This window comes from Dipodomys merriami, unplaced genomic scaffold (genome assembly GCF_024711535.1).
Source record: "Dipodomys merriami isolate MVZ:Mamm:240054 unplaced genomic scaffold, mDipMer1.0.p SCAF_48, whole genome shotgun sequence".
Classification (NCBI taxonomy): Eukaryota; Metazoa; Chordata; class Mammalia; order Rodentia; family Heteromyidae; genus Dipodomys; species Dipodomys merriami.
This window is the reverse complement of record NW_027206046.1, coordinates 3596969-3611061: the sequence shown is the minus strand read 5'-3', so window position 1 is coordinate 3611061 and position 14093 is coordinate 3596969. Positions and strand designations below refer to the sequence as shown.

The following is a 14093-nucleotide window of genomic DNA, read 5'->3' as shown; positions in this document are numbered from 1 at the left end:
CCAGCTTTTTAGGTGCTTAATTGGAAATAAAATACTCATGGAGGGCTGGGAAGGTGGCTCAGTGGTAGAGCGCTTGCCTTTCAGGCAAGAGGCCCTGGGTTCGAGTCCTCAGCACCACATAAGCAAAAAGAAAAAAGCCGGAAGTGGCGCTGTGGCTCAAGTGGTAGAGCGCTAGCCTTGAGCTGAAGAGCTGAGGGACAGTGCCCAGGCCCAGAGTTCAGGCCCCACGACCGGACCCAAAAAAAAAAAAATACTCATGGAGCCGGGCGCTGGTGGCTCACACCTGTAATCCTAGCTACTCAGGAGGCTGAGAGCTGAGGATCATGGTTCAAAGCCAGCCTGGGCAGGAAAGACTGTGAGACTCCTATCTCCAATAAACCACCAGAAAACCAGAAGTGGCGCTGTAGTTCAAGTGGTAGAGCGCTCGCCTTGAGCTGAAGAGCTGAGGGACAGCACCTGGGCCCAGAGTTCAAGCCCCACGACCGACCAAAAAAAAAAAAAATACTCATGCACTTTCTTGCTGGGACTGGCTTCAAACCATGATCCTTAGATCTAGCCTTCTGAATAGTTAGGATTAACAGATGTGAACCACCTGTACCTGGCCAGGGAATTTTTTTTTTTTTTTGTCGGTAGTGAGACCTGAATGAACTCTGTGCCTGGGTGCTGTCCCTCAGCTCTTCAGTTTAAGGATAGCGCTCTACCACTTGAGCCACAGGGCCACTTCCAGCTTTTTCTGCTTATGTGGTGCTGAGGAATTGAACCCAGGGCCTCATACATGCAAGGCAAGCACTCTACCACTGAGCCACCTTCCCAGCCCTGGCCTAGAATTTTTTTTTTTCACACGGGGCTTCAACTCTGGGCCTGGTCTCTTCAGCTCAAGGCAAGCCCTCTACCATTTGAGCCACAGCGCCACTTCCAGTTTTCTGACTGGTTTATTGCAGATAAGAGTATCACGAATGTTGCTGCCTGAGTTGGCTTTGAACTGTGATCCTCAGATCTCAGCCTCCTAAGAAGCTAGGATTACAGGCATGAGCCAACAGTGCCCAGCTGGCCTAAATTTTTTTTGGGGGAGGGGGCGGGGGCGTCCGATCGTGGGGCCTGAACTCTGGGCCTGGGTGCTGTTCCTCAGCTCTTCAGCTCAAGGCCAGTGCTCTACCACTTGAGCCACAGCGCCACTTCCGGCTTTTTTTTTCTGCTTATGTGGTGCTGAGGAATTGAACCCAGGGCCTCATGCATGCAAAGCAAGCGCTCTACCACTGAGCCACCTTCCCAGCCCTAAAATTTTTATAGTTAGGCTCACCCTGGCAGAAATCCAAACAAGGATAGTCCATCCTTGAAGCAGAGCAAGTCTTATCTAACAATGTTTTTCCTATTCTTTGTACAGGCACCTTAGGCAGTGTGCATTGCATGTACTTCAACTTAAATTTTTTGGTAAATGCTTTGTTTTTCAGATTAATTTGCATTTTTTTCCTGGTCTAGCGTTCAAAACTTGTGCTTGACACTTGCTAGGCAAGTGCTTTACCACGAAGCCACTCCCTCTGTCTTTCTTCCCACCCCAACCCTTTATTTTAGTCTAGGACAAATAATTACAGAAGTACTTCATTAGTGTAGGCTTTACAATTTTAGAGACTCAGTCATTAACAGCTTAGTCTAACTCAATGCATTTTGTTCTTTTCATGTTGTCTTTGCATTGTAAAAGAGAACCCAGCTGCATCTGGTTTGGACAGTGGTTTTGGCAAGGGGCTTTGCTGTGTTTTCTCATTTTTCAGTCAAGTGAAGTGCTACCTGATACAAGGTCAAATGATTTGATTTCAATCTTTGGACAGTGAACCAATCTTATTTCTACCCCAGATTGTATAGAGGATAGGAAGCTGCAATTTTAATGTGTGTGAGTACTGTGAGGCTTATAAGAATTACAAATCTAACAAAACATAGATTTTTTTGCTTTATCAGGGATAACCCTCTTGGAGGTCAGCATGATGCTCTTCCATGAGCTTATATTATGTTTTATGTCTTGAATTGCTGAAAGCAGCCTGTAAAAATGTAAGAATCCTCCCATATGTTCCCAGCTGGAGGTCCTGGCAACTCTCCTTATAAATTTTCCTTATGTATGATATTAGAATCTACGAAAATGCTTCATTGAGCACAGGAATCCCATATTATTTCCCCATGATCATCAGCTTTTCTTTGGCATTTCCCATCATCTGGGGTAGCATATGAATATTTAGAATGGACAATAGCCATATCTTGGTATTACTTCTTGGTTATAGATGTTATGACTTTTAAAGGTCATAGCTTTGGAGGCTGGATATGTAGCTCAGTAACATAGTGCTTGCTAGTATATACAAGGCCATGAATTCAATCCAAAGCACAACAACAACAACAACAATATTGTAGCTTTGGTATTTGGCTGCCTTTTGGAAAACATCTAGATCATCCTTGCTAATCATCCATCTGTCTCTGAACTGGAGTTCTGTGATGTGAGAAGTGGAGTCACCTTGTATGTTATTATTATACAACCTCTGTAATTCTCTAGGGCAAGTGCTCTACCACATTGTTTCTGAAGAAGTAAGAGTTGAGGAGCAAAATCCTTTTACTAGCATTTTCCAAAGTGTTTCATGGCATAGTTGTTCCCTCAACCATACATACATAGATCTGACAGTTACCTTTGTATTAAGCCAGTTTGTTACCCTGAAACTTGTCAGAGCCTTTAATCTCTGCATGTGTGTTTGTGTGTGTGTGTGTGTGTGTGTGTGTGTGTGTGTATGTGTGTATATATATATGTGTGTATATATATATGTGTGTGTATATATATATAGCTTCTGAGTATCAAGCAGTTGCTATATACCTGACCTACTTCCTGTGTGGTGGGAGGCGGGTGGTGGTGGTAGTGAACACATGCTGATACTGGGGGTTAAATTCAGGGCCTTATCTTTCTCACTCATAGCTGGCACTCTACCACAACTTTGCTTCCAGTGTTTTTGTGGTTAATTGGAGAAAAGAGTTTCACAGACTTTCCTACCCACTTTGGCTCTGAAATTCTGTCCTCATATCTCAGCCTCCTCAGTGGCTAGAATTACAGGCATGAACCACTGGCACCCTGTACAACATTTTATTTCTTATCACCTAGCTAAGTTATGTTCTCTTTGTGTTTTTGGTTTTTTTTGGGGGGGTCCGGTGCTCTGGGGCCTGGGTGCTGTCCCTCAGCTCTTCAGCTCAAGGCAAGCGCTCTACCACTTGAGCAACAGCGCCACTTCCGGCTTTTTCCTTTTTGCTTATTTGGTGCTGAGGAATCGAACCCAGGGCCTCAGGCATGCAAGGCAAGCGCTCTACCACTGAGCCACCTTCCCAGCCCTATGTTCTCTTTGTGAACCAGTGTTCATCTGATTGTTTTTATTTCAACCAAAATTAACTTCCTATGTGACTTGGACCACATTTATTTTGTTCTTTTTTTCTCTTCCCTGAAGAAACTCAGCAATTTACTTTTTTTTTTTTTTTTAACTCAGGGCCTGGGCACTGTCCCTAAGCTTCTTTTGCTCAAGGCTAGTACTCTACCACCTGAGCCACAGCGCCACTTCCAGCTTTTTTTGTATATGTGGTGCTGAGGAATCGAACTCAGAGCTTTATGCATGCCAGGCAAGCAATCTACCACTAAACCACATTCTCAGCCTAGCAATTTACTTCTGACCTCACATTCTTAGCCTGTCTCTGCCAAACTAAAATACACTAAGTCTTCACTATTTCTGGCATATTGTGATCGTTTACTACGCTTTAAAGAAAAAAGAGTTTTTTGTTCATGTGAGTTTTAGAATCAAGTACACTATACTATAAATGGCTTTACAAAAAAAAAAAAAGATGTGTTTAGCATGCTTTTCCCTAAGCTAAGAACTTGTATTCCTTTTATCTTTTAATACAAGTTTGGCCAGCATGCATAATTTGTGCCAATACAATAAAATGCCACCAGATCCTCAGCCCTCCTGAGTAATATAAGGGGACCAACCTAGACAGGGCAGACATGGATAAGACTATAGAAGAAAGGTAGATGAGAGCCCTTTCCTTAAAGCTTCTCCTATAGCCTCTGGAAGGAACCCATGCTGTTTGCCAGTATTTTATCTGCCAACAGCAGATGTAAGCTCTCAAAATCAGCAGGGAGGATGTTGACTGCAACAATGCATCAAGGCTGTGGTCTGTAACCTCAATAGTAAGGCAGTTAAAACTTATTTTTTTTCTAAAAGACATTTTGATTGCCAAATCCATAACCATTAGCAGCTGTGGTTGTGAACAGTTCTCTAGCCCTAACAAGTTTTCAAACAAAGTTGAGTTGGTTGGTGGCTTTTGTTTCTGTGTGTCTGTGTTGGGTTTGTGCTATTTATATCCCTGCCTTCCAAGGAAAATCTGATTTGTCTGAAATCTCCAAGGTTATTGATCATTCTTTTTCTTCTGAACTGAAGCCGTTCCTCTTCTGCCAAATTTCTGACCCTTTAGTTCATTTGATTGCATGGTTTTTCTAATAGTAAGCACCTATCTTCAAGGAATTATGCAGAATTATGATTCTACTGGGTCCCTATTGACAGTAATTGACACCAGCAATAGAACTGCAGTTTTCTAGTACAGAAGAGAGTATTACTTTTCTATTTTTGTAAGAGCATCTAAACCACAGAGATCTTCAGGAAGATTATAAGTAGTACTCGGTGTGCTGAAATCATCAGCTTCTTTCACTATGGATCTTCTGTGAGTCTAAGAAGTGAGAAATTAGAAAATGAAGGAATAGTCAATAGTCAATCCAGGCATTAACATTGAAAATGCTAAGTCCCTCAATTTCTCTGTATCTCTGTCTCTGTCTTTCTCTGCTCTGTCTCCGTCTCCGTGTGTGTGTGTCTGTGTGTCTGTGTGTGTATTGGGGCTTGAACTTAGGGCCTACCACTTCCTAGGCGAGTACTCTAACCTCAAGCCACATCTCCAACCAATTACTTTTTTTTTTTCCACATGTGCTGGTCCTTGGGGCTTGAACTCAGGACCTGGGCTCTGTCCCTTATTTTTTTTGCTCAAGGCTAATGCTCTACCATTTGAGCTACATCTCCACTTCTGGCTTTTTGGTGCATAATTAGAAATAAGATTATTAAGGACTTTCCTGCTTGGGCTAGCTTGAATCTTGATCCTCAGATTTCAGCCTCCTGTATAGCTAGGATTACAAGCATGACCCACAAGTGCCTTTTAAAATATGTGTGCATTTGGGGCTATAGCTCAGTGATAGAATACTTGCCTAGTATATGTGATGCCCTGGGTTTTATCTTAGCACTGCAAGAAAAAAAATTAAAATGTCCCCTCTGTTGTACTGAGAAAATCTACCAACTAATAGACTTCAGAAGACTCCTAAGGGATCTTGAAGGCTACTATCTAAGTCCAACAAAGAAAAAAAAATGTATGTCACTACCACCTAGTTTTTTTTTTTTTGGTCAGTCCTGGGGCTTGAACTCTGGGCCTGGGCACTGTCCCTGGGCTCTTCAGCTCAAGGTGAGCACTCTACTGCTTGAGCCACTGCACCACTTCCAGTTTTGTAGTGGTTTATTGGAGATAAGAGTCTCATGGAGTTTCCCACCCAGGCTGGCTTTGAACCATGATCCTGAGATCTCAGCCTCCTGAATAGCTAGGATTACAGGCGTAAGCCACTGGTGCCTGGCCTGCAAGCAATTCTTTAAAATCACAGTTCACTTGAGTAAGATAGAGAATGTGTCTTCAGAATTCTAATGAAGACTAGAAACATTACTAGAGTTTCTAGGCCAGAGCAGGCTATCTTGGGTTGGGGATTTAGCACACATGGTAAAACGCCTAGCAAGTACAGTGCCTTGGGTTCAATCCTGAACATTGCAAAAACAAACCATCAAGTACCCATTTGAAAATGGTTTAAGGTATGTGTATGCGTGTATGCTTAGGTTCATGCTCATGCATTGCAGTATTTGGGATTGAATCTGGGGACTTGTTATTGTATCTGTCAAGTGTTCTATAACTTGAACCATGCCCTCCTTCTCCTCCCTCCTTCATTCCCTCCCTCCCTCCCTCCTACCATTTTTGTGCCTGTACTGGGACTTAAACTCATATCTTGAGCTTTTCTTTTTGGGTCCAGTCATGGGGCCTGAACTCTGGGCCTGGGCACTGTCCCTCAGCTCTTCACCTCAAGGCTAACGCTCTACCACTTGAGCCACAGTGCCACTTCTGGCTTTTTTCTTTTTGCTTATGTGGTGCTGAGGAATCGAACCCAGGGCCTCAGGCATGCAAGGCAAGCGCTCTACCACTGAGCCACCTTCCCAGCCCATATCTTGAGCTTTTGCTCAGCATTTTCACTCACTTCTGGTGCTCTACCACTTTACCACACCTCTATTTCTGGCTTTTGGCTAGAGATCAATCTCTTGGATTTGTACATGCTGACTCCAAACCTTGATTCTCAGATCTCAACCTCCTGAGTGGCTAGGAATATTTAGGTTTTGAGACAGTGTCTTGTTAGTTTTGGGGGAGGATAGCCTTAAACTCAAGGTTTTCTTTCTTCTGCCTTCTGAGTAACAGAGATGATAGCATTACAGGTATGTCACCATGCGTGTGTGTGTGTGTGTGCTGGGGCTTGAACTTGAGGCTTGGGCACTGTCTTTGAGCTTTTTTTTTTATTCTTAAGATTTTCTTATATTTATCCAACATGGTACCTACTGGAAGTCAGACACCACTTGAAATACTAAAAGAAACATAAATCTGGGCTGGGAAGGTGGCTCAGTGGTAGAGTGCATGCCTTGCAAGCATGAGGCCCTGGGTTCGATTCCTCAGCACCACATAAAGCAGAAAAAGCCGGAAGTGGCGCTGTGGCTCCAGTGGTAGGGCGCTAGCCTTGAGCTGAAGAGCTGAGGGACAGCGCCCAAACCAGAGTTCAGGCCCCATGACCAGCAAAAAAAAAAAAAAAAAAGAAACATAAATCTGCCTTGTTCTTCCCTCAGATATCTAAAATATAAGTATGTTATCAACCATATAAAAATAAGAAGTGAAGATTAACTGTGTTTTGTTGTTGTCCTTTGTTTATGATGTTGGGGATTGAACCTGTAGTCTTCACAATGCTATGCAAATGATGTGGTATTCATCTACACCCCCTAGCCCAAGATAACTATTTTTAAGAGCAGCAGCTAAGATTATTGAGTATGGATAGTGCAAAGTTATGCTGAAGCTGAAGAATTACATCACTGCATAGTGAGACCCTGGAGAGGAGAGAGAAAAATAAGACAGACAAGTGGGGGGCCAGTGGCTCACTCCAGTAATCCTAGCTACTTAGCAAGCTGAGATCTGAGGATTGTGGTTTGAAGCCAACCTGGGCAGAAATGTCCATGAGACTCTTTATCTCTAATTAACCACCAAATTATGGAGTCTGTGGTTCAAGTGATAGAGCACCAGCTCTGAGTGGAAAAAACTATGGGAAATGCCTAGTCCCTGAGTTCAAATCCCAGGATGGGGCACACACATACACAAAGGACAGATAAAAATACTAGAAGGCATGAAACTTGTATGGAAAGTCTGGATCCAAAATCTTTGATGGTATTGGAGCTTGAACTCAGGACCTTCTGTTTTACCATTTGGGTTAAATCCCCACCCTTTTTGTTTGTTTACTTACTTACTATTTTATTTTTTATTAGCTTATTACATTATTTACAAAGAGGGGTCTTTTGTTTAATTATTTTTCTTTTCTTTTCTTTTCTTTTCTTTTTTTTTTTTTGTTGGTCGTGGGTCTTGAACTTTGGGCCGGGGCGCTGTCCCTCAGCTCTTCAGCTCAAGGCGAGTGCTCTACCACTTGAGCCACAACGCCACTTCAGTTTTCTAGTGGTTTATTGGAGATAAGAGTCTCATGGAGGCCGGGCGCTGGTGGCTCACGCCTGTAATCCTAGCTACTCAGGAGGCTGAGATCTGAGGATCGCGGTTCAAAGCCAGCCCGGGCAAGAAAGACCGTGAGACTCCTATCTCCAATAAATCACCAGAAAACCGGAAGTGGCGCTGTAGCTCAAGTGGTAGAGCGCTCGCCTTGAGCTGAAGAGCTGAGGGACAGCGCCCAGGCCCAGAGTTCAAGACCCACAACCGACAAAAAAAAAAAAAAGAAAAAAAAAGAGTCTCATGGACTTTCCTGCCCATGCTGGCTTTGAACCGAGATCCTCAGATCTCAGCCTCCTGAGTAGCTAGGATTATAGGCGTGAGCCACCAGCACCGGCTTATTTTTTGGATAGAGTCTCCTCAGACCCTTTCCTCTATTCTATGCCTCCCCAGTAACTGGGGTTATAGACACGAGCCAAGATGCCCAACCTACTTTGTTGGGATTGGGGACTTTGCTAACTTTGTTCCTAGGCTGGCCTGGAGCTGCAGTCCTCACAACCACCTCCTGTGTACCTGAGCTTACAGATGTACAGGACTATATCCAGTCTCCCCCCCCCCCCCCCCCCCCCCCCGCGCCTGGCCAAGAGAGGGTCTTGCTATGTAACCCATACTGGCCTAGAACTCACTACTGTAGCCCAGGTTTGTCTGGAACTTGAAATCCTTCTGCCTTAGCTTCTTGATTATTACGATTAAGGTTATGCAATACCACACCCTATTTCAGTGACAAGCAGTCAATAATACAAACTAAATGCATGCTTATCATATTCTGAATCTTAGGAGATATTTGTCACTTTTATGGTGCAGTAGACTGGATGATAAACGAACTGGGTTGAACAGAGTGCAAGCAGACTGCAAGGCCACAGCAGATTTTTCCAGCTCAAGGAGACCTCTTCCTGAAATCCCTTGTTTACTTTAAGTTAAAAGATAAATTGATTGCTTCTACCTACATTAAACATTTCTCTCTTGTCTAATTCCACTGGCATCATCCTAAAAGATATCTTCAGAATCTCTGCACTTCAATCCATCTTTCACCTTACTGGCAATGAGTTTTCCTCTGGCAAGGCTCTTTATCAGTTATTGCCTCATAAAAACCTTCAAGGCTCTCCTCCCCATTCTACAGCCCCCCACTCTCCAACCCGCCACCATCACCACCAAAAATAGATGTGACCTTTGTAGCCTATCATTCAAAGTCATCTATCATCTGACCACACCTACCTCTCCATTCATACTCCCTGCTTCTCCTTCACTCACTTCCTTCAATAAGCTGGCTTGCTACCGTCATCCACACAGGCCCCACATTACCAACAATGCCTTTAATTACATTGTATACTCTCCTTGGATTATGCTTTCTTGCTACCTAAGGAAGGCCACTTGAAGTGCAAAATCCTAATTTTACTATTTATTGACCAACATTACACAAATTATTTTGTCATTCGTGGGGCTTGAACTCTGGGCTTGGGCACTGTCCCTCAGCTCTTTAGCTCAAGGCTAGCGCTGTACCACTTGAGCCACAATGCCACTTTCAGTTTTCTGGTGGTTAATTGGAGATAAAAGTCTCACAGAGAGCCGGGCGCTGGTGGCTCACGCCTGTAATCCTAGCTACTCAGGAGGCTGAGATCTGAGGATCGCGGTTCAAAGCCAGCCCGGGCAGGAAAGACCGTGAGACTCCTATCTCCAATAAACCACCAGAAAAGCGGAAGTGGCGCTGTAGCTCAAGTGGTAGAGCGCTCGCCTTGAGCTGAAGAGCTGAGGGACAGTGCCCAGGCCCAGAGTTCAAGCCCCACGACCGACAAAAAAAAAAAAAAGTCTCACAGACTTTCTTACCGGGGCTGGCTTTGAACCTCGATCCTCAGATCTCAGCCTCCTGGGTAGCAAGGATTACAAGAGGGAGCTATTGGCACCTGGCCAGAAGTTATTTTAACTCTCAGTTTGTTTCATTTTGGTGGGAGACTGGGATTTGAATTTGTTATCTGATACTTTTGCTCATTGGCTGGCACATCTCTACAAGAGAGTAATCATATCTTGCTTAGATTTGTTGTAAAGTTAAAAAAATAACATATATAATCACCATGGCACATGATAGCACATAAAAAATTATACTATTTATTAGTATTTTTCCAAGGTTAATTCAATGCCATCTTTTAAGAAAGTCTTTTGGGATCCCATCCAGTGAGAAGTAAATTTTCTTTCCTTCAAATCTTCAGAGGCAGTCTGCTTCTCTCTGTCTCCGTCTGTCTCTCTCTCCCGTGCTTGCTCATCCTCTCTTTCTTGCTCTCTTCTTCTTGTTCTCTTTCTCCCTTTCTCTCCCATTATCCCAGTATCCTCTCTCCTGTCTCCTCCTTGATACTGGGCATCTGGCACCAGTTAGGTACTGGCATATGAAAGTTCAGCTATCTAACTTTGGGGTAGCTGACAGCTTTATTCAGCTATGGTCAGATATAGAAGTCATCTAGTCCATGCATTCAGAGTATCATGATTAGTATACTATCCTGCTACAAGAATAGAATACTTTTATCTTCCAGTATAGTTATCCTGTGAATACCTTGAGTTGCTTTGAAGAAAAGTGTAAAGGAGAGCCATTTATCTGAGAACACAGCTGCTTTCAGGAAGTGCCTCTTTGGATCTGTTGTGTTTGTGGCCTCCGTCTTTGTCACACTCACTTCCTTCTCATTCTGAGTATTATCACCTTGATCTTGGAGTCAGTTTTCAGCTAACTAGATTCCTGAGCCTGATTGCTTGTCCTATCTAGTTCCCTAAAATTCAAGCCAAGAAAACCTGCGGCGTGTACACATTCTTCACCTGTGAGTTATTTTTTAACTGTTTGCTTTAGCTGTTAGTCTTCCTTCTGAAGAAGGAAGATAGAAGATATATAGGTCATCTGGGGATTTGTTGTGAAGAGTGACATAGTTTGGCATTATTGATCATTTTAGTGCAAGAACTAAGTAGAGGCTTTCAGATTTGGGCAAAACTGCCTGATTGGCTCTAAAACTTAGTAATGGCTGCCGAAAAATACTAACCTTTTCTTCTTCTCTTATGAAAATGGCAAAAGAAATGTTTTCTAGATGACTGGTGAACAATTTCCCTTGGGTGGAGAAGAAAATGGCTGTTTAGTAGTTAATTACCTGTTATGTTAGACAGCTATGAAACTTATGAGGCATGAAAGAAGGATAGGCCCAGCTCCTCAGGCTAGAAAGCAGGTGATAGACAGCTTTATGAACACCAACAAACTAAGTGAGTCTTTTTTTTTTTTAATTAACTAAATTTGGATGTTTACTTGATTTTAGAATCGTTATTCCCTAACACATCCATGATCATTTATTATGCCATATCAGTATCATTAGCCTACTATCTTCCTTAAACTGCTGTGGCATCAGATCTTATCCACATTCTTCACCAACCTATTCTTACTTTACTCTTTCTGGGTCAGCGGTATTTCTGTCTTTGGACTCTCAAAACAAAGGTTTCTTTGTTACACTCCTGACTTGTTAGTGTGGAATGTGCTCCTAGGTGGCTAGGCCGCTGTGGAGGAACTGAGGTTCTGCCAAGCTGACTTGACTTAGTATAGTTGATAAGGTGAACTAATGGCTGCTCCCAGTACACAGGCCTTTTTTACTTTGTTCCTCACCTTGGTTTCTTGTAGCCCCTAAAGGTCATTGATAGTACTGGGAAAATGAGTCTTCCAAAGAACCTGGATTTTAAATTCAACTGGGAACACTGATCTTAATGTTTTGTTTTGTTTTCCCTCCTCTCCCCAGTCCTGGGGCTTGAACTCAGAAATCATTTATTTTAGATGCTGCTGTATATGGATGTTTAGGTTTGGGATTGGAGGAGAAGCCTCAGATATCTCCTTTCCTTACCTCTGAAGTCACATGAGCCACAACTGAAATGAAGCAGGGTCACAGAACTCAGCCCTGCCAGTAGCTGTTTAACACATGTATGGGTATGGCATGTAGGTATTGTGCCCTTGGGATTAGCTCTCTGTGAGCAGGGAAATGGACACTGGGCCCTGGTCCCTGGGCCTCTTTGTGCTCAAGGCTAGTGCTCTACCATTTGAGTCACAGTGCCGCTTCCAGCTTTTTCTGAGTAGATTATTGAAGAGTCTCACAGACTTTTCTGACCAAGTTGGCTTTTTTTTTTTTTTTTTTTTTTTTGGCCAGTCATGGGGCCTGAACTCTGGGCCTCAGCGCTGTCCCTCAGCTCTTCAGCTCAAGACTAGCGCTCTACCACTGGAGCTACAGCACCACTTCCGGTTTTCTGGTGGTTTATTGGAGATAAGAGTCTCATGGACTTTCCTGCCCAGGCTGGCTTTGAACTGCAATCTTCAGATCTCAGCCTCCTGAGTAGCCAGGATTACAGGTGTGAGCCATCAGTGCCCAGCTTGTTTTGTTTTGTTTTCTGCTTTTATTTTGTGTGTGTACTGGGATTTGAACTAAGTGACTCTTAGTCTCAGTTTTTTACTCAAAGCTAAAGCCATGCCTCCACTTCTAGCTTTTTCCTAGCTATATGAACTTGGGGCTCAGGCTTGAGCTCTTTTGCTCAAAGCTGGTACTCTACTACTAGAACCACAGTTCTACTTCTGTCTGTTTTGGTGCCTAATTAGAGATAAGAATCCTAGGGAGGGCTGGGAAGGTGGCTCAGCGGTAGAGCGCTTGCCTTGCATGCTCAAGGCCCTGGGTTCGATTCCTCAGCACCACATAAGCAAAAAGATAAAAGCCGGAAGTGGCGCTGTGGCTCAAGTGGTAGAGCGCTAGCCTTGAGCTGAAGAGCTGAGGGACAGCGCCCAGGCCCAGAGTTCAGGCCCCACGACCGGACCCAAAAAAAAAAAAAAAAAAAAGAATCCTAGGGACTTGGGCTGAAAAGGTAGCTCAGTGGTAGAGGGCTTACCTTGCATGCATGAGGCCCTGGGTTCTATTTCTCAGCACCACATAAGCAGACAAAGCCAGAAGTGGCACTGTGGCTCAAGTGGTAGACCGCTAGCCTTGAGCTGAAGAGCTGAGGGACAAGTGCCCAGGCCCAGAGTTCAGGCCCCATGACTGGCAAAAAAAAAGAATCCTAGGGACTTAATTGCTTGGGCTGGCTTTGAGCCATGATCCTTAGATCTCAGCTTTCTGAGTGGCTAGGATTATAGACATGAGTCACTTGCACCAGGCTACAGATAGTTATTTTTCACTTTGAGGCTGAAGGAGTTGTAAATGTAGAAAAAGAAGAGATTGAAGTCCTGACCCCTGCCACAGAGATATGGAACAACCAGCATAGTAACAAAACCAGGAAGAGGAATGATATTCTGGAGGTCAAAGAGAGAGAGAGGCAAGCCAGTACTGGTGGCTTACGCCTTAGCTCCTAGCTATGCAGGAGGCTGAAATCTGAGAATTATGGTTTGAAGCCAGCCTGAGCAGGAAAGTCAGTGAGACACTTACCTCCTCCAGTTAGTCACCAAAAAAGCTGGAAGTGGAGCTCTGGTTCAAGTGGTAGAACAGTATCCTTGAACAAGAAAGCTAAAGCATAGCGCCCAGGCCTTGATTTCAGGTCCCAAGATGGACACACAGAAAAGAAAGAAAGAGTGGGGGGGGGGAGTAAAGAAAGAGAAAGAGAGAGAAAAGAAGGAAAGGAAGGAAGGAAGAAAGGAAGGAAGGAAGGGAAAGAAGGAAGGAAGGGGGGAGGGAGGAGGAGGGAAAGGAAAGGAAAGGGAAAGAAAGAAGGAAGGAGAGAGAAAAGAAAAAAAGAGATACGCTATAATTCTGTCAGGTAGAGGATGTGGATCAGCGGTAGAGCCCTTACTAGCATGTGCAATACAGAGGTTTGGTCTCCCAACATCAAGTTTTACAGGTTGAACAACTAAAACAACTGAGATCCAGGCACCGGTGGCTCATGCCTGTAATCTTAGCTACTCAGGAGGCTGAGATTTGTGGAATGGGGTTCAAAGCCAGGCAGAAGTCTGTGAAACTCTTATCTCCAATTAACCACCAGAAAACCGGAAGGGGACCTATGGGTCCAAATGTTAGCCTTGAGCAAAAAACATGCTAGAGTGCTAGCCTTGAGTGAAAAAGCTCAAGAACAGCATCTGGGCCTTGAGTTCAAGCTGCACCACCACCACTAACAATAACAACAAAAACAACAACTGAGAATGGACCATAAAATTTATCACCATGGAGATCAGCAGTAACCTTACAAGAAGAATTTTGGTGAAGGAATAGGAC

General features: G+C 43.8%; 1 protein-coding gene across 2 annotated transcripts in view; it reads left to right on the top strand.

The window, feature by feature from the left end:
• The window catches only part of Trip4 (thyroid hormone receptor interactor 4), a 63047-nt gene that overhangs the window by 34588 nt on the left and 14366 nt on the right, over positions 1–14093 (top strand). The window lies entirely within an intron of this gene.